Source organism: Camelus bactrianus, chromosome 12, assembly GCF_048773025.1.
Source record: "Camelus bactrianus isolate YW-2024 breed Bactrian camel chromosome 12, ASM4877302v1, whole genome shotgun sequence".
NCBI classification, from domain to species: domain Eukaryota; kingdom Metazoa; phylum Chordata; class Mammalia; order Artiodactyla; family Camelidae; genus Camelus; species Camelus bactrianus.
In genome coordinates, this window is record NC_133550.1 from 26454818 (window position 1) to 26481131 (window position 26314).

The window sequence follows — 26314 nt, forward strand, 5'->3', positions numbered from 1 at the left end:
TAAATGGTTTAAAAAAGAATAATGATAAAACTATAATTATATTATATATATATATATAGAGAGAGAGAGAGAGAGAGAGAAGTGGAACAAATGTGGTAAAATATTAATAATTGGGAAATCTGGGTAAAGAGAATATGGGAGTTCTCTGTACATGTCTTAAACATTTTCTGTTTGTTTGAAATAATTTAAAAATAAATTTTTGACTTCTGCTTGTAGCCAAGATAGAATAATAGGGATCAAGTTTACCTTATTCCTCAAGCAACTGCCAAGGCAGCTTGAGTTGCATGATAGAGTATCTGGGTCAGAGGAAAGAGCTGCATAGAGAAGCACTCTGGAGATCAGCAGAGAGTTCCCTTTGAGTGTGTATCAGAGTATTGATCAGTTTATGTATATGAGAAAACTGTCCAAATTGGAGAAAGCACTAAAGAAAAAGTATTCAGTACTCATGAAGCACCAGAAATAGAGGCTGTTCCCACCAGCCAGACTGAAAAACCTCGTAATTCATGGGATATTGGGTAGAGTAGTTGAAGGGTCTTGCCTCAGTACTGAGGGACACATTACCAAGATTAAATGCTGCTCTGGTCCAGGCTAACAAGTCTTAAAAAGCAAGACCCAAAAAGATCAAAATGTTTCAAAGAAACTTAACTGCATACCAGAACAAAGCTCAAGAATATTTATAGGTATACAAAAATATTCAGGAGCCAACGAGGTAAAATTCACAATGTCTGGCATCCAATAAAAGAGTAACAGGCATTCTAAAAAGCAGGAAAATATGACCTATAATGAGGAGACTAATCAGTCAGTTCAAACCTACACAGAACTGACACAGATGTTAGAATTAGCAAAGACATTAAAAGAGTATCATAACTATATTCTGAAAGCCCCCAAAATACAGATATAGAACATATGAAAAACAAATGCAAAAAAAAAAAAAATCAAACACTAGAGCTAAAAACTACAACATCTGAGATAAAAATCACACTGGATGGAATTAATAGAAGATTAGACATTGCAGAAGAAAATATTAATGAGCTTGAAAACATAATAATAGAATCAATTCAAGATGAAACACGAAATGAAAAAAGAATTTTTTTTTAAATGATGACCTTCAGAGGCTGTGAGACAACTTTTAGCAGCCTAGCATATATGTAATCAGAGTCCCTAAATGAGAGGAGGGTGAGACAGAAAAAAATCTTTGAAGAAATGACTGGAAAAATGTTCAAATTTGATGACATCTAAAACTTCACAGATCTGAGAATCCTAATGAACTTCAAGCACGAGAAACATAAAGAAAACCCAACCAATGTGGAGCCCTCATACATTGATTGTGAGAATATAAAATGGCATAACCAACCACTTTGGAAAATAGTTTGGCAATTACTTAAAAAGTTAAACTTAAATCTACCATATTGTCTGCTTATTCCACTCCTAGGTATTTACTGAAGAGAAGGGAAAGCATATGTCCATACAAAGATCTATACACAAATGTTCATAGCAGCTTTATTTGTGATAGCCAGATTTCCCTCTGTAGGTAAACAGGTAAACAAACTGTGGTATATCCATTCCATGGAATATTAATCAGCAGTGTAAAGGAATGAACTAAAGATATACAAAAACCAGCATGGATGAATCTCGAAATAATTATGCAGAGTGAAAGAAGCTAAACAACAAGAGTGTGATGTAAACATGTCTATAGTGGTAGAAAGCAGATCAGTGATCACTGAGGAGGGTGGGTCTGAATAGCAGAAGAGGGGGACTACAAAGAGACACGATGAGTGTTGATTCTGTGTCCTTTGACTCATGTTCACTGTCATGATTGGGGTGATGGTTTCACAGTGTACACAGTTGTCAAAACTGATCTAATCGTCCACCTTAAATATGTGCAGTTTACTATGTCGATTATGTCTAAATAAAGTCATTTTTAAAAAGCTATATAATAAAATATAAAAATATCAAAGAACTGTTTGTAAGCAGATAATGCAAGTAGACTAGTTGGGAATTGAACTGAGGTACACAAATTAATGTAGAAAAACTGGTGAAGTAGGAAATATGTCTATTAGATACCCATGCAACAGGAAACATTTTAAAAACTACAAAACAAAACACCATTCTTACTCTAGCTTATATATCTCTAGGACAAAAGTTGTACATTAAGAGTACCACTAAAGATATACTAGATATAACCAGAAAGACAGATGATGTTTCCCTCCAGCTAAGTCACCATTAAAACCACTACATGAGTCAACCTGTCTGATGGATTGTTTAGCAAAAGAACTGAAATTTTGCAAAATCTTCCTTTTCATTTGATATATATATATATATATATATATATATATATATATATATATATATATGAACAAATGTACCTATATTTGCAATATTCCTGTTTTAAGATTGTAAATAAAATGAGCCTGATTAAAAAAAAAAAAGTACACCATTACATGTAGACCAGAAGAGGTGTGTCCTCAAGAAGAAAACTAGAACTCAGAAGTCACCCTTAGGCAGACAGGAGAAGGTGACTGGTCTCTCTCTAGACTTTGTGCTCTAAGGTCTTGAAGGAGACAACATTTCATCTCTACCTGGGGATGCCCATCGATAGATTGTTCCCCACCTTCTCAGTAACTCCTCCCCGGGAGCAGTGCTGTGACTTACCTGATTGATGAGTTTGGAAGTAGAAATGGCTCTCCTCCTACCTTCCTCTTTGGAACAAGCTGCCTTTAAGCAGTATACATTCTCCTTTGTTCCTTCTTGGTGTAACTTTACAGGGACAGTCCCCCGAATAATGGAGAAACCTGACATGATTAGCTGCTGCCTGGAACTGGGACTGAGTATGTCTGTGACTTCTGTGTTCAACACTGAGAGCTTATCCTTGTCCCTGTCCCCACCCCCGACTCAAGCCACAGTCTCCAAAATCAATTTTATCATTGAACAAGGAGGTGCTTTCTGCCTTCATTTGCTGACTACAGGATCTCAATTGGTTCCCACTTAGTAGGGAAGAGGATTACTATACACTGGGCTCTCCCAAAGACCCTGTAAGTCTGGACTTCCAGGGGTCAGGGAGCACTAAAGAGCACGCCCAGGGACTCTACCACATGGATGCGGGCTATGAACTAGGCAGGAAGACATCTCAGAAGGAAGCTCCAGGCTGCAAATAAGTAACTGTGATTATAGTTTGTTTTTTTTTTTCAAGACTCTAACCTTGAATTCATGTTTTAACAGAGATTGAGGCTAAGACCCTGTTTTCACATCTCGTCTATTAGAATGTTCCTGGAGAACACTGTTTCCACCAGCCCTCAGTTCACATCAAGTATGGGGCTGACAGCCATCATTAATGAAGTATTAGCCTGAAGAACTGAATCACGGTGACCTCACATCACAACTTCTAGAAAACAAAAAACAGTAAACAACTACGATTTTTAAAAAACCCCTGTAACTTAGTCTACAGTGTTCAGAGAACATCTCCCTTTTCAGCTTTATCTGTAAGTATTAAAGTGTCGGATAAAAAAATCCATCCTGCTGAAGATGTCCTGCCCACATGCTCCACTCCTTCCTGCTGTTTGGGTCCCCGACACTGCCCTGGTTCATGCCCTTTCTGAGTCCTGGCTTACATGTTTCTTCTGTCCATTGAACTTCCCCAAATCTTTCTATTAAATTCCTTTCTCAGCTCAGAATTTCTTTCTGTTGATTGCAACCAAAAAACCTTAACTGATACATTTTGTTTAGTTAGATATTTAAATCTTTCCAGTTTCCCGGTTAGAGCAAAAGGTGCATCTCGAGATTTCAACTGAGTGAATGCAGTAACTAAATCTAGACGAAATGACCATGGTTTCCTCTTATGAAACTCAAATGCTTTGGAGATTAGGTGGGGGAGATATATGGCTGTTCTCTACCCTCAGGCTGTATTAATGGGAATAACTGTAGGGGACCCTGGCTCTAGGAGGTTTTGTGTATCCCCGGCGCCTATCAGGGTACCTACCACCTTCTATGCGTAAAATTAAAGAGCACACTCACCATATCCTTCCAGCAGCATCACTGCTGTGAGGATGCTGGGATTTGAAGGCTTAAGTCTTTGTTGGAAAATACTGTGAAGTGTCATTCCGCCAGTTACTGAGATAGCACACATGGAGTTGCTGTTCCTCCGTATCATCTACAAATCATCATCCTCACCTCGCGTTCATGTTAAGTGAATTAAACTTCTGTTGCATAAACTGCCAACCGCCTTGCACTGGCCTGTCTTTTTATGACCCAACTCTTGGTTTTACTGTCATATGAAAAAAGTAACCGAGATCCAAATGCCAGATGATTTGAACTAGGGCACCAGTTTTGGCAATTTCTTTTAAAGAAGCATGAACGACATACACCTTCAAGAGTCAAAGCATCTGCTGAAAGCATTTACACTTTGCATCCTTGATCTGCGAGCAGAGTGTAGAATAATCCTCTGCCACCTGAGTGGGGCTGGTGTGCCTGGACAATCTGCAGATATTACAGAGTCTGCATTTCTTGCACCTAGAAGTAGCAGATACTCTGCCCGCATGTGATAGCATTTATATTAGAAGCGATCTCTTTAGTGTCTAATACATGTAACCATGTAGTTTCACTGTCTTTTGTGAGACCACTACAAACACCAAATCCCATTCCATCAGTGGGTGCATTTTGCTTTGGGCCATCCTGCAGCGTTCCATCTGAGAAGCCCCTAAATTGCAGTGTTGAGACAGCAGCAAGGTTTTTACCATGCAGTGTCAATTGTAATCTTCCAACTGGGCTTTTGATTTTTTTTTCTCGTGGGATTGATAGTTCTGAACAATGACGATTTTCAGTAGTCAGCACACTGCTAATAATTGCAGGAGTTTATCAAATAGTCTAGTCTTATGTGAAGTAGAATCCTTCTTATTGTCGTGAATGTTGGTGTCTCAACAATGGTCCGAGACGGAACACACACATATTGACGGGACAGCAATTTTGTTTGCTTCAAGAGATTTTAAAGACTTCCCTTGGTCATAGAAATCCCAGAAAACAGGATAAATGATATTAAGCTTGTTCATATACCTCCACACTGTCATTTTTTAAAAGTTCATAGGTTCCAGGGTTTGATTATAAGTATTTTTAATGAACGGAATTAATATGCACTGAAACATACCAATAATTCTTGAAAACGGATTTGCATCGTCTGTCTTCCAGTTGTGCTTCAGATGACTTTTGTGGCCCCAGAAAGGATATTCAGCACCTGCAAGTATTAGAGATAGAACTTGACTTCAGAACCACTCTGGCTTCCTCCGTCTACCCAGTAGCCTAAATTTACTGCATCCTGCAAGGTCAGGAAGGCAACTGGACCGAGTTTTGCCTCCTCTCCTCCTGCTCCACCTTCATCAGCCACTGTGCTCTCTGGCATACATAACAATAATAGTTCTTTATTTGCCAAGTCTATTTTAAGCCATCAACAAATAGAAGCCACTCTTCTGAAACTCCTACTGCAGCAGTCCCTCGGAATTGCAAAGAAGGCCATCTGTTGTCTCAGCTATCTGTGGCGCTGGAGTGAAGGCTTAACTTAATGCTCCTCAGCAGAGCAATAGGAAAACATCCATCACCCAGTGACAGGTTAGCTCGTCTGCCCCAACAAACGGATGTCTGCAATTGCACACATTAAGGAAACGGAGTTGATCACCCTAAGGATACAATAAAATCTCAGAACTTCCAGAAACGAACAACCTCTGCAAAGGGACCAGATTCTTCCAGAATGCAAAACCTATTTCCTAATTATATGTCTGGTGCATTCCACATTCGTATAAAACTATCAGGCCTTGGTATTGCTGACTAGATGGTTTGCTCTGGGGTCCTCGATGCATTAGCTTTTGAGTTTTCCATTCTGGAAGTAGAGTCAACAAAATGACTCTGATCGCTCACCCTGTGTGGAAGCAAGCTGGCTTTTCGTGCCCAAGCTGAAGCCCTGGGAGAGTGGGGAGAGGCAGTGTCCACGAGGGGACGGATGTCGGCAGGATTCCTGTGCAGCAGCTTGCTTTGTCACACTTTCCTCTGATCTCGGACATTCAGACTTTCTCTCCTTCTCATCTTCTAACTTGTCCAGAAAATAAAAGTCTTCACATTGAGTCTTCTTCAGTTTCCCTGCCTTGAACCTATGAACCTGTTTTAATTCACACTCATTCTGTCTACCTTGTTATAAAAAATAAGCACTGCCTCTCAAAAGGAGAGGAGGGCTTCTGTTGTGAATGGCACACACAGGGCAGCTCGATGGCTCTTTAGGTGGAATCAACATCAAGAGATTTCGGAAGCATAATTTTTTGGCACTTGGGCAGCTGATGATCGTTGGTCCTGGCGCCCCTACTTATAGAAAACAATAAACGCTGCCAATTTTTATTAAGCATTTATTATGTAACAGGCAGTGTCTGGAGTACTTCCCATATATACAAGCTCAGTTAATTCTCAGGCAGCTCTGTGAGGTCGGCAACTGTATCACCAACCTCTTGCTGATGAGGCAGTTCGAGGACAGAGTCCACACAACTTGTTCAGCCACACAGCTGGGAGGTGGCAGAGCCAGCCTTCAGACACAAGCATTGTGACTGCAGAACCCATGTGACCTACCACCGTGTCCCAAATTAGGAGACGCACCTACCGTGGACAAACCCTTCCCCTGTGCTCTCATGTCATCTTTATGGAAAGATGGTTGAGTGCCCACTCTGCTCCAGGCACTGGGTTGGGTCCTGGGGATAAATTCATACAAAAACCAGTCATGAAACAAGTGATCAGACTAACTCATATGTTATGAATAACAAAGGGAGAAAGAAATACACTAGTAGGAGTGCATATAATAAGAGGACTCTGACCTTACTGGGGATCAGAGCAGGCCCCCCCAGAAGAAGGGAATCTTTACACTGGACAATAGAGGAGGGCAGGAGTTACCCTGGGGAAGGGGAACAAGAGCAGTTGTTTGTGGGAGGAAAGCAGATGTCAGAGGTGAGCCCCCAGCTCATGGCTGGCTCACCTGAAGGCTAGTCACTCACTATTTTTGGAACAAGAACACGTAAGCAATTTCCTGATATTCTCCCTTGACTGGAAGTAATTTTATTATACAGTAGTTTATATACTATGTATATTTAAATATTTTAATGAATACATAAAGTACACAATCTAAATACACACACATAAACACACATAAATGAATAGACAGAGCATGTGTATGCCTGTGTACGTGAGCCTCTCCACCCAAAAGTAGGAAATGAGAAAACCAACCCTGAAACGTTGAGTAATGTCATGGTAGAGGGTGGAGAACAATAAACTTGGAGCCAGAAGCACATGATTGTAGTCCCGTCTCAACCATTAATAATCTGGCTGACCCCGGCCCTTGGTTTCTTTGTCTGTAAGACCGAGATTGTAGTCCCCACCTTGGTTCAGCGCCCCACAGTCGTTGCAAGGATTCAATGATATAACCCACAGGCGGGAACAAGCTTTGACAATATTTACATGTTTCGGCTAAGAGCCTTGGAAAATGCCAGTTCAGTGGAGATTCCAGGGACATTTGCTTCAGTTTCCTCTGCATTATTGGATTTCTTGTTGCAAGAAAAGTGTGTGTGCTTTGTGAACTGTGGTTTCAGAGCCCCAGACTTCCTTAACAAGGACAGCACACGTCCCTGAGGGTATATGGTACACACTCCCCTTTTAACAACTTCACATTTCACTTAATGCTCAGCGTTTCTGCTTCAGAATGAATGCCACCCTGCAGCTGGTGTTGGCTGAGTATCCCACACTGACCTTAGTTCATTTTGTGTCAGTGATTAACGCAGCTGAAATTGGTTGGAAAAGGAGGAGAATGCTGTTATGCTTGATAAAAATAAAATACGTTCTTTCAATAAAGAGAGGGAGTGAACAGAAAGCAATCAACTCGGGAGAAGGAGGGTTGTCCAACAACTTTAGAAGGGAATTAAAAGTTTGGCATTGGGTGCCATTGGCTTCCAGTCCCAAATGTGATATATTGAATTGTGTGACTTGGACGTGTATATACAAACACACACGCACGCACACGCACATACAAACATGAAGATGCCCATGTCTCTGTACAGATATCCTTGCATGAATTATGTAAATAGGTGTATTTATATTTATAAGGCACCCCTTACAGGGTTCAGTGGGCTCTGGACTACATTAGTGTACAGTTTTAAGCTTTAAGATGATTTTTCTGCTATCTTAAGAAATTGGAACTTTTATCCACTCTAAATTTATTTTTGTTGTTTTAAGTCAGGATTTTCAGTTGTAAGCAGCAGGCAGAAAGCCTCTCTAGGAGAACTTATTTAAGTAGCTCAATAGATTTGAGTCATTCAGTAGCTGCCACCACTGTCAGAATCTTCCTCCCCACACAAGCTCCTTGCCTCACAGATTCCAGGTTCCAAGGCTGCCGTGCATGGGCCTGATGGCAGAGGGCTGGGTCCCACATTTGGGCCCTCCCTGTAAATAAATTCGGGAGACAATGCACCTATAGCATTTTCAGCTTCTCTGCTACTTGATAGCATGGCCTTCTACCAAGAACCTGAAGGTGGGGAAGTGTACAAATATGGGTAAGCAGTTCAGCTACTTGGGCAACCAAAAAGAATGACAGACGTCTACTGTGACAGAGCAGTGCTAACAGCTGCCAGTGTTAAAGGCGCAGGGTTGAGCCTGGCTTCATTCTCGAAGAATGACAGGCGGGGTCTGCACAGTGAGTTGCTGGTCTCCGGAGTGGATGCAGTCTCCCAGGAACCCCCTGGTTTTTCCCAGCAGTAAGAAAGCCACACAGCTCAGGCCTCAGGAGCAGCCATTTCCATGAAGGTTTAAACAATAGAAACCCGAATAAAGAACAAAAGTGGAACCATTGATATAAAACATCTGATAAGTTTTAGTTGAACTATCAAAACATCTCTCACTTTTTTCCAAAAAAAAAAAAAGAAAGAAAAACAGTGTTTCTAAAAATGACCCCACTCCTGTGTCCAGGAGGAGATGACTTTTGTCGAAAGGCCGTTTGGTTTCTTCGAGCTCACGAGTGGCACTTCTGATGGACTGAGGACCGTCGCTGACAGGTTCACGTGGTGAGTCAGGAAAAGCTCCTAGTCTGTTCGGTGAAGTTTGCGATGCCAGGGGTCAAAAAGAAGAAGGCCTGTGGCCTCCTGAGTTGTCACGTCTTAGCCCATTTGTAGTAGCGCCTCACTATTTTTGAGGGGAAAAAAAAGGGAGGGGGCGACGGCAGCCTCTGTAAAAGTACTAGTTATGCCCTTCACGGAGCCCCCTCCTGGCCGCTGGCGAGGAGGGATGGTTGGGTGAGGGGTCCTGGTGAAACAAGCCTCTGTGCAGGCCGGGCTCGGGCATCCCCACCGCGTCCTCGTGCCAACATCTTCCCAGAATTAGTCTTTAGAGGATTTAGGTCTGAGTGTGGAAAGCTGGGTGGGAGCCAGCACACCTCCAAAGGCACAGAAACACGAGGGCGCAGTATCAAACAGCCTTTCTTTCCTTCCCTAGTCTCTCTTCACCCTTCGGAAAAAAATATTTTAATATCGATTTTAACATCCCGCGATGGCAGAGCAACCACCTGTCACCTCTCACCGCAGCTCAACGACCGCGGCTCCCCCCGAGTCTCTGGCAGAAGGCCGCGCCTGCAGAGGAAGCAATCCAGCGGGGCCTCTGGAAGGCAGCCGAGCAGCAGCAGGAGGCCTATTAAATCCACAATTTTAGGCTCTCGGGGTGGGCATTTTCTCGTGGCGTATTAAGTAACACACCTACTCGAGTTACTGTGTGAACTCAGTGGACAGCTGCCCTTTCAGTGAGAAGAGAAGGCTTGCACTGCACTCTGCCCACCCCGCCCCCGCCCTCAAGTTCAAGTACAGACCCGAGAGAGGGATGGACTGGAAAGAAAAGCGAAAATGGAAGGAAACCTGAAGGAAGATTCCACCGGCCGGGAGCTACCCAGTGATGGAGAACTCCAGGTGCCTGGGGGTTCACCCCAAAGTCACAACGAAAGACAGACTGCATTAACCCTCCGTCGAGACGGAAGCCATTAGAAAGATCAACTCAACGTGAAAACGGTCTCTGTCTTCACGTTCATCCGGAAGAAATGCCTGAGGAGGGATGGAAAATAGTGGGTCCGAGGAGAGACTCTGACGTCAGAAGTACGTGGCTTCCCAATTCCCTAAGACGTCCGCATGACCTGGTGCACTCCTTGCTTAATCTCTCTACGCTTCCTTTTTCTCTTTCACGACGAGGGTCATATAGTGTCACCTTACGAGGTTGTTGCGGGAAATAAATGAGACAGTAAATGTAAAACAGGTGATACCTGCGAAGCACATACATTGTGGATCAACTATTTTAATATTTTTGTGGCCAGTGGGAGATTGGTGTGGTTAATACGTCCTTCTGTCCTCTGCTTGGCGAATGAAATGTCTTTTCCTTTCGGGTGGGGTCATGGGCTATTCACACTATTTCATTTCACAACAGGTTTCTATTTAATGAAAAACTCAAAAGGAACACTTTCGCTCGGTGCCTCTCGCTTTGTGCTCTGTGAGGTAGATGCGCTCCTAGAACTTCCTGAAATGGATAACGATGGATTTAAATAAAAGAAGTCTGTGTGAGAGGGAAAATTCAGTACCCAAAAGGGGAACCCGAGAAGGAAGGCAAGTAAAGAGAGGAAAATGTGTGGAAACACCATTTACAGGAGGACCTTTCCCTCCTGTCTAGACTGGGTAATATAACATTGACCGACACAGGGTGTCCCAGAAACTCTAGTGCATAATGGGAGTGACGATCGGACGCGAAGCGAGTTTACCTCGGCTTTTATTGTGCATTCCCTTCGCAGCATAGAGTCCAACTTTCTGCGGCGAGGTGCAAGGGCATGAAATATAGATTGTCAGGCCTGGGGGGATTCTGAGGAATGAGAGGTACTTAATAAGGATAAAATTCATCCTGGGCTTATTAGCTTGCCCTCTTCCGTCTCAGAGTCTCTTGTATCATGAAGGAAGTTTGGCAAGAAAATAGAAGAAAGAGAGAGTCATTTTAAATGATGGAGCAGGAAGTCTGTTCCTGGGCCATTTTTGGCAAGTTTGAGGATAAACAAGGAGTGAGATAATGAGACCAGCTCAGCGATTCTCCAACTCTCTTATTCTGTGCCTCTTCAGAGAGCCTGCTTGGTCTCCCCCATTAAGGAGAGAGCTATAGGAACTGGGTTTCCTTTGTTTTGCCCCAGAAAGCAAATATGCTATGGGAGGCAAAAGCTGAACCTATGGGGACACAGCAGGTGAAAATGAAGGAGGGGGTCAAAAGGAAAAGGGGCCTTTGGCAGATGTGCGATTTGGGGGAAAAAACACCCAGGAATCCAGGGTGATAATGTGGAAGGAAAAGAATCAACTAATATACTTTACATCAAATTTCTGTCTAGAATTTGACAGCTCTGATTTCTTTAAACTTTTTGGAATTTCCCCACAGCCTTTCAACATATTGTGGTTCCCAACCTGAAGACATTTGACAAAAGAGTTATGAATGAACAATAGAAAAAGTCCATGCTCCAAACCTGAGATCATGAAAGACTTTATTTCTGACATTTCCTACTTTAAAAAAGAAATCTTTTTTCATAGGGAACACTAAACAATGAAAACAGATTTATGCTTTTTACATTTTTTTCATGAAAATCCTGTTCCGGTGCATGCTCAGATTTATGGGGGGTATGAAATGTCTCCAACTGCCAATTTGGAATTTTATGCAAATCTTAGGCTCGTAGACATCTAGAGATGGGAGGGACCATATAGGTCAGCTCATCCAGAGTCCACCTGCCCCAGCTGTGTCACATCCCTGTCAGATGCTAACAGCCTCTGCTTAATCTTCTAGACAGGGAGAACCCAATGAGTCCCAAGGCAGATCATTCCTCTGTGAGAAGCTGTGATGTCAGAAGATTCCTTATTGAGTCAAATCTACCTCCCCTCCCTTCACCCCAACATTTACCCATTAGATCTAGTTCTTCACATCGTAACTCTAAAATTAATAACTCTTCTACAAAATTGCCCTTAAAATATGTGAAGACAGCTCTCATTTCCCTCACTAGTTTTCTCTTTCCCAGGTAAAGAGATAGCTCTCCTTCCTGCATCCATTCCTCAGTTGATATAATTTCCAGACAGTTCTCCATACCCATAACTCTGCAGAAGTTTCTTTCTTCCTTTACTTTTTTCCCCTCTCTCTTTTAAAGGGTGAACTTTCCTAGAAGAGCAAGCAAAACGTTCTTTTCTAAGATCTGATTGGGCTTAACCATTCCGTACACATTACGGCATGTGATAGTGGACTATAAACTCTTTTATTGCTTTGCATTTGAATAGAGGATGACTGCATTTGTTAAGCAAGCGCTTTCCAAACAAGTCATAATAAAAACTTTATAGCATCCCACTTCATCACATAACTTTTTAATGCTTCTCCTTTTGTTTGGTTTTGGTTCTGGTTTTCAGTTCTTCTTCACTTTTTTTCCCCTCCTTGATGTATCAGAATTATTCTGGAAATTCCCATGGAGAGTTTCAAGTTGGAAACCTGGTCCTAAAATGTCTTTTCCTTGAGACCCTTTCCTGAGTTTGGACGATGAATCAGACTGTGTGGAAATAATGATGCCATCTGCGTGGTAGGGCCCAGAGCGGTGCATATGGGCAGTATAAAGTCAGTTTATATATGGTTTGAAATTGTATCCCAGGGTTTGGAAAATGCAGAAGTTTATGTGATGGATATCATGACCACACATGAGGTATTGTGGAGATACATATGTATCCTAAAATATACATAGCTACAAGAATATACATATCTGTCTATATGTATAATGGAAAGCTTTAAACTATCAAAGCCTTCAGGCAAATATTTTACAGCTATCTAATAGGGGGTATTTATAACCTAACCTCCTGACTTCAGAAGTTGAGATTTGGCACTACAAATAGCAAGTAAATACCAGCCATGATTAGTGTAGGAAATTCATGCCATTGGCACCAAATAATTAAGGTGGTCTTACTTTAAACATTTGTTCAAATGTGTAGAGGACGTACTAACATTTTTAAAGCACCAGGACTGATTCTGAGATGCCTCTCTCTGGAATTCTGATTTTAAACACTTATTTTGGGATGTACAAAAAAAGTCTCTGTCTATGAAAAAAGTAGGATAAGTTAAAAGATTTAATGAGCCTTTTTCCTCTTTATCACCACACCCCCTCCCTGAAATATCATCAGTGTTTGTGGGTCTGCCGGGAATAAGAAGATAAGCCAGTCAGTTTAGTTCAGTTAGAGAGAAGGACTCTGTCACAACTTGAAGGTATCAAATCAGGAACAGTTGGAATAGCAAGCTTGATTAAAGACAGCTAACATCATTTCAGGAAGGGGAGTCGTGCCGAACTAATTTGTTGGAATTCTTTGAGGAAATCACTGCCCCCAGCGAGTGGGCTGGGGGAAGGGAGGAGATTATAGACCGGGTTTTGCAGAAAGTGTGTTACAGAATTCTCCACTGTTGGTTAAAATGTTTAAGGTCTGAAGTCATGGAAGTGTAGGACAATTGGCATATTGGACTAAAAGCTGGCAAAAGGGGAGGAAAGAAAGGGTAACTATGTACAGAAATGTCAGCTTCGAAAACAGTATCGTAAGAGCGATCAGAGAAGCTGCATTTGGCATAGGAAAGGGGCTTTCCCAGGACACCAAAGGTGTCCCTCTGGGAAGTTTATATAAAAGGGAGTTGGGGTGGGGGGTGGGAACTCTGGAAAGAACTGGGCTGCAAGCAGACAGATTTTTTTTGTAGGGACTTCACCTCCACTTGGAAGGGCACCGCATTCGCACGTCCTGGTTGTCAGCCTGAGCTACATGGCACCTTTCTTCCTTCCTTCCTTCCTTCCTGCTTCCCTCCTTCCCTCCCTTTCTTTCTTTCCTTTTCTTTTTCTTTTTTTTTTTTTTTTTTGAGTCTCTAAAACAAATAGACTAAGCAATTTTCTTTGATTTAAAACCTCCCATAGCATGAACCCAGAGCAATCTCGATCTATCCTAAGATGAAACTACCTTTTCCCATCTGAAGTTGTTGAAAGAGATAAGAGAATTCATAAAATTTTACACTTCACTTTCAGTGACTCAGTATTCGGTTTCCTAGAGAACCACAGTTCTGACTGGCGGTCACGTGGCCCTTTCCACCCCATCCACCGCCGCACGTTGCCCTGATGTGGCTGTTTCTCTGCTTGTTGGTGTCTCTGGCAGGGTCCAGAAAGGGACACAAAGGTTGACCAAAATTCTTTTGTTCCAGGCCTGTATACTTTCTGTAAGACGAGGTGAAACTAGGGGAATAACTGTCTGCCTTCTTTTGAGTGCTTCGTTGTGCAGGATCACAGGGGAAAAAAAATTCCTGCCCACATTCTCCCCCAGTAACCCCCCTTACCGGCTCTGGATAAACAGGTTTTCCCTGAGAGACAACGTACTAGATCTTTGTTTTGACTTAGGTTAATAAGTTGAGGGAGGGGAATATCAGAAAAGTTCATTTTGATGAAGGATCTGGGGAAGGGGGGATGTTTTCTAGGAACCAAAGCCTCAGAGGGGCAGAGAAGTAACACTAGTGAGGCAAGTGGGGGGCTGCCAGACTGGGGAAGTGGGGCGCCTGTGGTGCCTACAGAGAGCACAGCCCCAGGAAAGTGTCCACACGCAGAGACGTTGGGAGCACCGGGCTGGCCAAACCACCCCGTCTGCTGGCTGGGTTAGGCCCAAGGGCTGCTGTTGTGGGACCTCTGGATTACAGCAATGGTTTTCAAACTTTCAAGGATGAGGGGCACTTTTCACATATTAAATATAGTGAAGTCTCCCAATAGAATAGTTTTGTATCTATTGATTAAGAAAATTCACAAAACCAAAATGTTTTGCTGCATTATTACAATATGTAAAAATGAGTTTTGTGATACCCACTGAGTTTGCTGCTGTGAATGAGAACTGGAACATGAAGAGGCCACCCACCCCACCCCGCCCCACAGTCCCGTGGACTAGGTGACCGAATAAAGAGGTGATCACCAAAGACCGTTTATTGATACAAGAGGTGAGCACACGATGCTTGGGGTCTCATAGGAAGTCATCTGCCTCAATTTTGACAGAATTTAGGGAAGACTTCCTCAAAGATGTGGCAACTCAGCCAAGACTAATGGATTAGAGGCAGTTGGCCAGAACGTGGCATATGTGGGGTATTTTAAGGAAAGGAGAGCAGCGTGTGCAAAGGCTCTGAGGTGACTGAACAGGTTCCCCTCCAGGAAATGAGGAGATCAGTCCAACTAGAATAGAGTGAGGAGAGTGAAAAAGTGATGAGAGTTAAATCCAGAAAGTAATGCAAAGGACGATCGCTGAGCAATCTACATGTTTTACTCACACGGCATATTTACTTGGCTTTAAATTAAGAACAAAATGACTGTATAAATCTTAGAGCCTCTGACAAGAATTGGAAGGTTCCTTCAGGTTGGAGGCTGTCACTCTGGGAACCACATGTCCAGCAAGAGGAACTGTGCAGTTGATGACTAGGGCTGACATAACAAAGGACCACAAACTGACTTAAACAACAGAGATGTGTTGTCTCACGGTTCTAGAGGCTAGGCTAGCAGTCTGAATCAGGGTGTCAGTGGGGTGGGTTCCTTCTGAGGGCTGTGCGGGACAGGTCTGCTCTCAGTCTCTCTCCTTGGCTTGTGACGGTTGTCTCTGTGTTCACATCATGTTCTCCCTCCATGAGTGTCTGTCTTCAGATCGCCCCTTTTCATAAGGACACTAGTCGTGGTGCATTAGGGCTCGCCCTAAGGACCCCATTGTAACGTGGTGACCTCCTTGAAGACCCTGTCTCCAAAATGAGGCCACATTCTGTCATACTGGGTGCGTTAGGATTTTATTAAATGAACTTTGGAGGACACAATTCAACCCATAACACTCAAGTTAGCTTACTCAAAGAGAGTGGGGGCACCAAGAGCATTTGGCAACTTGCTTGAGGTTCCTGGGTACCTGGAGGGCCAGGAGAATGGGCAGAGATGGCAAAGAAGAGGAGGGGAGGAGGGAGGGGGGCTGCCGAGGCCAGGCTTGGCTCTTTCCCTACGTTTGCCTCCCTTTGGCCCACCCATCCCCATGATCCCTGACGAGCTGGCCATACCAAACCACAGGGAGTAATCACTGCGTTTCTCAGACAAGGAAAAGGTAGAAGTCACTTCCTTTTTCTTCCTTTGTACCGTCTAACAACCGTCTTGCTAAGAAAGAAGATCTTCTCCAAATGAACGTCTCCGTCTTGTCATGGGGGAGCCTAATCTAGTTGATTTTGGCCTTGGCTCTTTGGTGACTCTCACCAGATCAGAGGGTTTCTCAGGAGAGGTGTGTCCACCACATCCATGCCTGCCACAGCAAATAGCCTCCTCCTTGGGGGCTCAGAGTAACTGGGGGCTGTCTGATGCAGCGTCAAAACGACCACTTAGAAATGGCCACTCATTCATTCAGTCTGGACGAAAACAAATCAAATGAAACAAACACAAAGAAGGCAGATTTCAATTCTGTATGTGGAGCCCCTCAAGAGAGGGCAGTTAATAAAAACCAAACTATTTGAGGTGAATTTTGATACTATTTTTTAAGTCTTGTTTAGGCAGTACAGAATCAGTTTCTGTGTGCCTCTGAGGGCAGCATCTTACTGTCTTGAGGAAACGTCAGTTGATTTTAACCCTCCTATTATTTTTTATTTAACTTCCAGATGTGCTCTGATTTTTTTTTGGAAAATAAGCCCTCGTGATTAACATCCCCAGCAGTGTTCAATCAGTAGAGATTCTGGGAGAGTAAGTGCTATTCCTCCTTATTTTCAGGGTCTACTTAATGTCTCTTTTTTCCCCCTTCAAATTAGAGATGAGACTTCATTGTGCCAGGTAAGGGAGAAGAAAGAAAGGTTTTAAAAGGTGAAGATATGGCAACTTTCTGAAAAGCAAGTAAGGTGAAATGGATTTTCCTTCCCTTTCCTATCAACTACCAGGTACGATGAGAGAAGAGGCACTTTGGGAACATAACTCAAGCCTGGAAAGGATCCATCCATTCTTTTAGAATAAGGAAGTAAAGGAGAAACGCTAACTGGAGGCTAATTTCCTCCGTGAGAAAGGTGTGGTTCATTTTCAGATGTTTCCCTTTAAGGCCAAAACACTATGAGGACTTCTGCCCCTCCCTGCCTTCCTCAGCAGACTCTGAAGTCCATTTCCACCTCTCCACCCAGCAATGGACTTGGACTTGTCTGGGCGTGACTGTCCGTGGCCATGCCAGGGGCCGTCTGAGAGACCAGGTCACAGAGAGGAGTCCTGTCTAATATGCAAGGGCACAGCCAGGTGGCGTTTCCTTGCAGCCCAAGACTAACGCTTCCTGCTTGAGGAAAGAACACAGGGGTAAGTTGAATAGTCCAGAGGAGTCCCTCCTTAGTCTGCAGCACTGTGAACGCTGTATGGATTTGGGGGTATAATGTTTCAATTTGAGCTGAAGGACAGACTGCACAATTTTTAGGACTCTCAGCTTGTGACTGGATGTTGACTGTAGGAGCGTTTTGTTGCTGTCTACACTTAAACGAGATGCGTGTATGTAGAATTGAGGACCGTGCCTGGCCTGTGATAACTATGGGGCCATACTTTGGATAGAAAATTGCCTGGGGATAGGTTAAAACCATAAGCAGATCATTTGGAAGTTGGTTTTCCAGCTTCCTATCTGGCCCTTAACATGCAATTCTATGCAAGTAGGATTTTCTGCAGAGTGAAGAATATGGTCCACAGAAAGTCATTTGCATCCTTATGATTTCATGAGCCATTAAAATGGTGATTGTACTACTGGAGCAGGAAGGTGGGACCACTGATAGTGACAATGGAGCAAGGGCTTACCATATGCTTACTGTGCTAGGCTCTGTGCACAACATTCCAGTGGATTCTCTTAGCAACCTTGAAATCTATCCTTGAAAAGGCAAAGTGATTCACGTAAAGTTGCTCATTTAATGGGTAGATAATCTGAGTTCTAACCCCAAATCCATCTGACATCAAAGCAGAGGCTACACTATATTTTGTGTAGACTAATAGTTTGTCAAACGCTTAGTCCTGATCGTGGGGCATCAAAAATTATGGAGCTTTTTAAACCCTGTGCAGCTAATTCTTGTTATTCACGGTAGTCGAGTTGTAAAGTCACCACAAACGTGGAATTAGCCAATCCTAAATCATTGCTCTCAGAGGAAATTTAAGGTTAGGTTCCTGTGGGTCTTTGATCACAACATTTTTGTCAACCAATCAATACATAGCCTTGTTTTTTATGTGTTTCTGTTTAACAGTATCTTAGTATATACTATTGATTCACTAACATGGAACTCCTGACCAAAAGCACTATAACTTATTCTTGAATAAAGCTTATCCAACACACATGTCTTCTCCATAAGACACTTCACAGCCTTCTTGCACTTAGGAACATTAGACAGCATTACACTTGGGGAAGGAACATTTTAAAAAGCAAAATTTCCAACAAAAAGCACAAAAATGCAACAACATGGCACTAAATATACCACAAAAAGGACAGTTTTTTATTGTATGGGAGCCGACACAAAAGGGCAGAATATCATCTTGTTCAGCCTCAGCTGGGAATGTGTGAATTGAGCAACTCAAAATTTTTCGCCATTCTGTCTATGTTGGTGAATGACTGCAAACGTGCTATGAAAATTGATTTTAAGGCTACAAATAAATTGTAGCAAGCTGGCAAATCTGTAATTACAAGATCCATGAATAATGTGGATTGACTCCTTCCTGTCATAGTTATTAAGCTAGCCCAGGCAAGGAAATCCTACATTTCAGCAGAAAAATGAAACATTGCTCTTTTAGCCTAAATGTTTGAATGCAAAAATCAGATAATTGCTAAATACATTCCTTTAGTTTCTGCTCATTCAAGTTCTCTGAGTCCAAAGTCCAAACCAAGATGCAACTCTTGGTTTCTTGCATTGCTTGATATAAAAAGAGGAGTTTTACAAAGAGCATTTACTTTCAAAGTTTCTAAAATTTCTTTTTAATTAAGTTCTTAGTAAAATTTTTGCCTGTCAAGAGAAGAGTCCATTAAACAAAAGATCCACAAGTGCAGTACTTTATTTTTTATTCTTTTGTCATTTCTTCCAGATGCTTCTGGATAGCTGCTTTGCCCAGTTCAGTCAAGAGTAAGACCATTAGCCACTTTAACCCCATCCAAACCTTGGGTAGAACACAGCTGCTTAGAAATCTCATGGAGGCCACCAGACTCAATTTCTTCCAATGAAAGAGAGAGGAGGAATTAAGTGTAGGATATTTAGTTACCCACTCACCTAACACGCATAATAACTTTCAGAAAACTATGAAACCTGGAAATCAAGATGCTGAAAGTCAGAAGAGCTATTTCCCAAGTTTTTCCTTCTCCAGGATTTTTCTTTATAATGAATGATTGGTAAGCACTTGCCTAATTATGGCGAAGTATCTATGGATGCCACCCTTCCTCTGACTGACATGGTGGAACATGCTCTTATTTCTACCTAAAGGCTAAAGTCAATCTTTAAACCTGGCTTTCAAGGGTTTTCCATGATTTGGACCCAGTTTTCCTTACACTCTTATCTCCACCACTGCCTTGTTCAGAATCTCCATCCTAGACAAGGGGGTATTTTATATAGATGAAGAATAAGTCATGAACTGTAACCATTAGTTTAGAGTTTAGTTGAGAAGATAAGACTGATATCCATAAAAGTGCAAGGTGTAAGGGGGTTACAGAATTGAGTCATTAATGTGACACAGACTGTAGAGTTTATGTAAGCTTGAAATTGCAAGTGAGCGAGTTAGAGAGAGAGAGAGAATGGATTAATCAGGGGAAGCAGGGTGACTTCAAAATGGTTCTTGAAGACTAGCAAGAATTTCCATAGACCTGGGGGAGGGGTGGGTTGGAGAGGAAGAGGAGAGAAGAGTGGATCCAGAGGAGAAAAACTGAAACAGTGAATGTTGGGAACACACGTGGTGTTGGTGGAACTGTGAACTAACTAACCTGATTGGCAAAGGCAGTTCATGTTGAAGAGTAGGAGGAAACAGATTTGGAGACACAAGAAGGAACTGGGCAAATTAAAAATAGGGAAAAGCATTGAAATTTAGTGAAGTAGAAAACAGAAAGTCAATGAAGGCTTTTAAGAAAGCATACCAATAAAACAACTTGCATTAAACCGGGGGGTGACGGAAATATACACGTACTGATTTCTTTTTCACTCTGCGTAACAGGAATTCTGCTAAGCATTCATCCAGCTTTCAAAAAAATTTACTGAATACCTATTATGTGCTAGACATTATGGAAAGTGACAGAGCTATAGGAGTGGACAAGATCAAAATGAATATCAAATTGGTCTTTATCTTCCTGGAACTTATATTCTAGCAATATTCATTTTGATGATGTTTTTCTCTTTTGATCCTAAATCTCAGATGGAAAAGTTTTCAGTAAATATGATACCTTCCCTCTTCTGCGTTTGTAAATATGTTTGTATTTAACAGCCTTCCGGGAGGTTGGTAGTTAACAACACAGCACTCTAACCGAAGAGAAGCCTTCTCTGTTCTCTCCAAACTCGTCAGGAGCCCCTTAGCAGTGCTCTCAACACCCTGTGCTTCTCCTTATTTCTAGACAGTATTTAGAAATAGCCCACTCTGGTCATATCTACATTCCTGGCTTCTGCTATAGACCTACTCCATCTAGACCATAAATACCCTGGGGCAGAATCTTCCTTCCTCTCTACATCACCACCGTAGGTGCCCAATAAATGTTTAAATAAAATGAGTGAATGGAGGATGAGCGTGAATTTCCTTATCTGGATTTTTTTTTTCCTTTGGGTCAAGTTTTTGGGAGAGAAAGGATATGCCTAGTGTAAGGGAGAAAGATAAGTTCCATCTTTATCTTTATACATGAGAGAACATTTTTGAAATGCATTTGATCATTCTTACCAGGCCAATTGGAATGTGGTAACAGTACTAGATAACTTGCCTTAAGGTGATTTAAAAAATGACAAACCTCATGCAGTTTTTATTTTCCTCAATGGCTATAGTATCAGCCCACCTCATAAATCACAATAGTTGGTTGTGTCTTAATGCCATAGGTATTTCTGTAACATAGACTTTTCGGTACGTTATCAGGTAGTTATTAGTAAGAACAAGGCAGATGTGATTTAACTGTAGGCATCTGCTTGGAAGCTTCTAGCTCTGAGGTTTGGATTTAAAACACTTTGGATGTCACCATGAGACTTGTTACTTCCAATTCATTGTCTATAATTCTCCCTGGCAGCTTTGCAAAACAAATCTTGGAAAGCGCCTAGAGAAAGCCATTCTTCCTAGAAAACTTGGAAGTCTTTTTAATTCAGTCTGGATGCCAAGGAGAGTGAATGAAAGTTTTTGTCTTGTTTGTGTATTTTTCAGCTGCTTTGCTCATTCACTCATTCTTTAATTTTTTTAAATTAATTGTTTAGTTATTTGTTCAATTTTTTAAAAATAGCCCATCTCCTAGTTTTTTAAAACACCATTGTGCTCTACGGCTCTGGGAATGCCTCAGTCAGACTCTAGGTGGCGCCCCACAGTGAGCCTGGGAGGAGAGGGAAGGAGCTCTGATTGGAGTATGAACCACAGAACATCCAGGCTGATCCTGAGACACCAGACGGAGCTTCCCGTGTGGGAGTGTAGGGTGGGGCAGAGCAGGATGTGTGCTTGGGTTTCATGTGGAAAAAACATACACCACATTGCCATATAATTTTCTTCTAGATTTCTATTTGGAAAATGGTATAAAAATATCCAGCTTTTGTTGGACACCATCCTTACCTCCTGGATTAGGTGGAGGTCCTGATTTCCTTGTTGCAGTTGTATCACAATTGTAACTGTTAAAGTATTTGGTTAATTATTTGTTTAATGTCCTCCTTCCTTGGACTAGAAATTCCATTTAGTGGAGGGGGGACCTGGCTGCATTGTTCACTGCTATACACCTGGTGCCCAGCACAACACCAAGCAGATCGTAGATGCTCGTTAAGTATTTCGTTTGGTTTGCTTATTTGCCTGCTGCTTTTTGCTTGTTCTTTCATTAGGTCTTTTATTTATTCATTCCTTTATCTCCACCCTTCCCCTTCCCACACCAGCCTGCCCTTATCTTCTACCCCAATCCCCACCCCGTTCCACTTCTCTCAGCCCTCCCCCACCCCTTTCCTACCCTTTTCCAGACCCCACCCTCCCTCCCTCCCATTTATCATGAGTTTTAAAAGTTAACCAGCATGAAACTAAATGTATGAAAACCGTCTTCAAATAGACTTTATGTTTACCGAAGGGGAAAGGAGAGGGGAGGGATACATTAGGAATTTGGAATTAGCAGATACAAACTACTGTATATCATAGATAAACAACAAGGACCTACTGTATAGCACAGGGAACTATATTCAATATCTTGTAATAACCTACAATGAAAAAGAATATATATAACTGAATCACTAGGCTGTACACCAGAAACTAACACAACACTGTAAGTCAACTAAACTTTGATTTTAAAAAAAAAGGAGAGGGGAGAAAAAAATCCAGGGAAAGAATATTTAAAGTTAAGGAAAGGGTTGCTTTGCCAACACAAAAGAGAAACTACGCCCTCTCGAGTAGTCATCTCTTCTCACGCGGTGGCTTCCCGGAGCAAACGCTGCACCGCCTGGACTGGGACAGCTGGAGGCAGGAGATGAGCAGAGCCCTTCCCTCTGAATGGTCTGGACTGGGGACAACTGGCTGGAATCGTAAGTGGCTTCTTGGCTCACCCCAGCGGTACTTCAGCTTTCATAAATGGCCCATTTCTGGAGTTGCAAGGTTCCAGCACACGGGGGATTTCCCTTTGTGAGAGCCTGACCTGCCGAGCTGTGTTCCCCAGCCAAAGCCGTGTCTCCGCCTCTTAAAGGCAAAGGGAAAGAAAGAAAAGAAAGAAAGAAAGAAAAAGGGAGAGGGAGGGAGGGAGGGAGGGAGGAAGGAAGGAAAAAAGGAAGGAGAGGGAGGGAGAAAGACAGAAAAAGAAGGAAAGAGAGAAGACAAACTTGGAGAACATAGATTGTTTTTCACAGACACCTAACTTGCTATTTGTTAAAATACATTTTAAAGTTAATATAAACCGAAGATAAGTGATTGTGACATAGGCAGTTCCTCTCTGCTCCCCACAGAAGTGATGTGAGTGGAGGGACAAGCTTTTGGAAGGACGCAGGCTCCCCATCCTTACGTGATCACCCACCACAGAAACAGAACACAGGGCTGGGGAGGAACTTCTGGTCATGGATGCAAACCCCTCCCTGTGCAGGTCAAGATAATGAGGCTCTGCGGTGAGTGACTTGCTCAAAGCCACTCAAAGCAGTTTTTGTTTCAGTTAAAATGAGTTTCAAACAGACTGTCCACCATACACACATTTCCTCAATTCATTCTCTGGCGTAAATCCTCACAGGGGACCTAACTTCCAGTGGCAAAGGAAAAATATTGTATCCTTCAGAAAATGGTGAAAAGGACAGGAAATTTGATAGCATATAAATGTCACATCACTCTTTGAGTAGGAACCATCGTTCCTATATGGGGTTAAGAAACAATTAAAGAAACAGAGTCCAGTTAATTCCACACATAGCATGTGCCTTTGAAAAAAGGGAGTCTAGAAATAGTTTCCAAACATTCCCACATGGACTGCGTGCATCTGTCCTTTGTAACCTGAAGGTGATTTACCCTTGTGAAATCATTTGTGCAAATCTGCCAGCGGTATGAATGATTTTGTTTGTCTACTGTCTCAAAATAATTGATCTTACATACATTAAACTAATTAAAATAGCCAGACCTTTTCTTTGCAGAAAATCCACAAGCCCTCTTTTAATTGTGCTTCAGAGGTCAGGAAAGCAACTCATATGGAAGAGTCTAGAATCTGCTTCAATCTATTAAGATAAAGCCAAAGAATGTGTTTTTAATGCATTGATAAAAAATACATAAAAATATTTGGTATTTTTAGTCAGTCTCCAACGTACTCAAGGGTCATATCCCAAAAGTTAGTGGGTAAATGGGTTGTCTGGAATTCAGAGTGCATTTTCCCATAGAAACAATGTCACCCACAGGAGTTCGTTCCCAGACTGCCCTTCAAGTGCTTTTTAACCCATGCTGCAGCAGACTACTGTGAATTTTTTGAATGACCATTTTTACGCTTAATATTCTTAATTAATTGGGCACAACAGTAATTGATTGATTTATACATGTTTGAAATGCTAACATCTAGGAAGATTAGTTCCAGTGATGGATTTTTGAGATAGTAGAGGGAGATTTTCGAATAATTTCTGTAGAAGGCTTCGGGGTACTTCCAAAAGTCTGAAGACAGATGACTCTAGTTGTCTGACTCCATCTGATCGCTCATGACTAAAGGAGGAAACAGGAAGAGAGACGTCCCTCCCTGGCCTCCATTCAACTTCCACAACCGCAAAGGTAGCAGGACAAGAAACGGGAAAGCAGGAAACGAGTGGAGAGGTTTCAATTGTGTGCGTAGAGAGGACCTAAGCGGTGAACAGCAGCAAAGCCAGGAAGAAAGGCACACGGGGGGGGGGGGGGGGGGGGGTGGATGTGGTCTGAGAGTTCCCTGTGTTGCTCACAAGGTAGCAGTGCTGGCCCCGGGCCTCTGTGTGACTGCCCAGGAAGTGCAGAAGGGAAAACAAAAGTGATAGGGGTAGTCTGTCTGTGGTTGTCCACACGGATGTATAAGATAGTCCGCAAACAGATGTTCCTTCCTCGGGGGCAAGAATGATCTGACTTAGGAAGAACTGGCCTCCTGGTTTGAGTGCAGGCACGTCGATCCGAGGACCTGCAGCGTTCCAAGAGCCAGCCTGAGTGCCAGCATCACCAAGCTACGCCTTTTACCTTGTGCAGCTAATGATAGCTAATGTTTATGATTTGTTTTTACTCATTTAATCTTCACAGTGAGCCTCTACAGTAGGTATTATTAACACCCCATTTTACCATTGAAAAAACAGACACAGAGAGGATAAGTAAATAGCCCAGCGTCCTAGTGGCCACGAAGTGGTGGGGCCCATGTTCGAATCCAGGTGGTGGGAGGTCAGAGAGAGCGCATACGCGTCCTGCTGTTCTCTGCCCTGAAAAATGCCTCTGGTGAACATTCTTGTCTCTTGTCGGCAATGGCTCCTGCCCTGATTCCATCTAAGATTTGGAATGAGCTCAGAGAAGTGGCCATGCAGAAAGGCTGGAAATGGAAAAGGCCTCCAAGGTCATGCCTTTCGGGCTCCCTTAAAACTCTACAGCTACCGTGAAGAGAGTTGCATTCCCACAGAGAACATGTTAGACTGGGAGAAGATTATGACGGAAGGTCTCCGAAAGGAATTCTGAATCTTGGATCTTATCTCATTCTGCAAGCTGAAAGCCAGTTTTCCTAAATCAGCGAATGAAACCAAGTACATCTTTATCAAGTATTGTTTTGACATTCACCCCTCTTTGTATGACCGGACAGGCACTCTCATTGTCTCTTGATATAATTTTTCAACACAACTGAACTTTGGCTTGGAGACCCTCCTTTGAAATGAATTCACCCCCCTGGACACACTAGCTCATATTTTTTTACTTCAACCTGGCAAAGTGATTATCCCTCATAAAACTTTACCCTCTCTCTCTTCTTTAAGCATAAACCATTCATGCTGATTATACATGCCTCTTCTCAAGCCACATCCATTACTCTGTCAGCTTTCTGTGGGGGTTAATCTGCTGGTGAGAATTGAAGTGGACTCCTGGGGCAGGGTATGCTCACAGTGGATGGAACTTGGGCTCCTGAAGTCAGCCAGCCCAGGCTTGCATTCAGTTCTGCCGCGCACTAGCCATGCCACGCTGGGCAGGTGATTCTACCTCCCTCGTTCACTATTTCCTCACCTTCTAGTACTGGCATGACAGTTGTTCTGAGGAGTCAATGAGATACTGCCTCTAAGGAACTTAATTCTTGGATAAACACATCATAAAATTCAATGAATGTTAGTCCCTACTTATTACAATTCTTCTGGGGGCAAAATCACCAGAGACGTGTACAAAGATGGCTACAAAGAGACGTTCAACCCACCATCTTTTATGAGGGGAAAATTTAAAACAATTTATTCCTGATCATAGTTGAATATGCAGACAGTTGAAAGTCATGTTCTGAATATGACCAGTGCGGTCCATTCAGACTACACTGGTGAGTTTTAAAACCACAAAACCTGGAGAGTATGATATCTGGGGAGGCGGGGAATGTATGCTTAGAAAAAAAGATGGGAAAAACCTATACAAAAAGGT

General features: G+C 42.5%; 1 long non-coding RNA gene and 1 other non-coding gene across 9 annotated transcripts in view; one reads left to right on the forward strand and one right to left on the reverse strand.

Moving 5' to 3' along the window:
* LOC141579403 (uncharacterized) overlaps window positions 1–26314 on the reverse strand; it is a 273585-nt gene that overhangs the window by 19964 nt on the left and 227307 nt on the right. For all 8 annotated transcript variants that reach the window (XR_012510654.1, XR_012510652.1, XR_012510650.1 and 5 more), the window contains 2 exons: window positions 6629–6716; window positions 5138–5224 (listed from right to left, as the gene is read on the reverse strand). This is a non-coding gene — a long non-coding RNA (uncharacterized LOC141579403). The remainder of the gene's footprint in view (window positions 1–5137; window positions 5225–6628; window positions 6717–26314) is intronic.
* Window positions 6205–6338, forward strand: LOC123612989 (U11 spliceosomal RNA). The gene has a single exon (XR_006720316.1). It is a non-coding gene; the product is annotated as a U11 spliceosomal RNA (small nuclear RNA).